This window comes from Saccostrea echinata, unplaced genomic scaffold (assembly GCF_033153115.1).
Source record: "Saccostrea echinata isolate AGI-Se365-2 ecotype Australia unplaced genomic scaffold, CSIRO_AGI_Sech_v1 ptg000052l, whole genome shotgun sequence".
Lineage (NCBI taxonomy): Eukaryota > Metazoa > Mollusca > Bivalvia > Ostreida > Ostreidae > Saccostrea > Saccostrea echinata.
In genome coordinates this window covers 1,296,569-1,298,538 of record NW_026889801.1, presented here as the reverse complement: position 1 = coordinate 1,298,538, position 1,970 = coordinate 1,296,569, and positions in this window count along the sequence as shown.

Here is a 1,970-nt window from a genome sequence, read left to right as displayed (position 1 = left end):
GCAGATGTTTTTCAAATGTTCCTTCTTAAAAGGCAGACAAGGAAAATTCACTACTAAAATGATATCCACATTATAATAAAAGATGTTTCATCTCAGATATTCGAGATTCAATTATCAAAGAATGTGTTGCTGGATGCACTATGGGGGTGAAAAAAAGAACTGACACTGTGAAAGATCAGCTCGTTTATTTTTAATGTTATCATATCACAAAAGACGATAGAGTAATAAGAAAAAAGAACAAGAAGTGTTCATGATTTAGTAACCATAATATTGATTTTTCGACCCATCAGTTCTTTTGAATAGACTGAAAAGGTGGAAGAAGAAGTTTAACTTTCAAGGATTCAACTTTTGAAATGTCTATATAAGGATAGAAATATATATACATGTACCCTGGTACTAATTTAAAATAAATCTTATTTTCATCCTCCGCAAAACGAGTTGAATGACTGGATGGTTTTCTGAAAGTAGGTTTATTTATATTCTAGATTTATAAACGTATGCCTATTGATAGTATCTGAATTGTTGTGAGTTTGAATGGTTGTGTTCCGTTCCTATATGTTGCTTTCTTATTCTCTGTCATGCATATTGCAAGAGAAAGAAGTAGAGGCCGTTTCCAGAGAAATTCTCCGCCGTAATAAGTATGGATTTTTTTTTTCATGAAATGTATCATTTGCTCAATAAACAGTGCATCTTTCACTTGAACTATTTACACTGAGGCTGTCAGGAGTACAGAACACTCCGAAGTATGAGCTACAGAAAAACGGTCTGTTCCTTCTTACGTCATGATTACAAAACATAAAAATAATGGACTCATTTAGTTTATTTTACAGCCTTCAAAAGAAATAAAATATTCATTTGATTTAATAGCTTTTCTACGATATATATATATATATATATATATATATATATATATATATATATATATATATATATATATATATATATATATATATATATATATATATATATATATATATATATATATATATATATATATATCATATCATATCATATCATATCATATCATATCAAATCATAAAGGAAATAAAAACATGGCCTCGTTCAGCTTAAACACCGACCAGCAAAATTTATGGCATACCAGTATTTAGATATTCATGTGTAGTATCATTGACAAAACTGTTTTCAATGTCAAGCATTAAAATCTATCTTCAAAGCAAAAAGGTTTACCTTCAGATAAACAGTCTTCAGGCTTGCAATACTGTAATTGGTTACAGCTTTATTTATTGTTGCAAGCTGTAATAAGTTATTGGCAGATGTGCGGGAAGTTCAAATACAGAGTATAAGTGCATTTTGCATTTATTGATATTGTATTATTTTGTACATCCTTTCTCCATTCCTTAACGATTTCACTTTGAATGTTTCCTAAAACAATATATATATATATATTCTCATCTGATTCCTCTCTGGTTTTCACCAACAAAACTACTTGAATAAGACACCGCAGTGTGAATATCTAAAACAGAATAAAAACAGATATACATTGGAATCGATCAGCGAACTGTGATTCTGAAGATGTTCTAGAAATTTAATGAATAACTTTTAAACCAATTCCTATCATTCCATTCTCTTCTCCATTTTGTAAGCAAACTAACAATATCAATTTCCCTTATCACAAATATCAAAATTCAAACATGCCAATGATTTTTATTTTAAAGTAGTAATGGGGATGTGTCTTGTATTAAATGTTTCTTTTTTAGAGTACAAATGTACTATGACACTTCACGTGATTATGTTTCTTATTTATTTGAGAAACTATTTAAATTCGATACGGAACGTATAGATGTGGTATCCATGTCTTTGACTCCTCGGATCGAATACGAGCGACAGTTTGCACAGTAGCGTGAAATCAACATCTGGCCTGTAGAGACATTGATTTGGATGTACTCTAAATCAGCTGTTACTGACAGGGATAATATTGTTCATGTTCTAAGCTTATTAGATTGGATGCT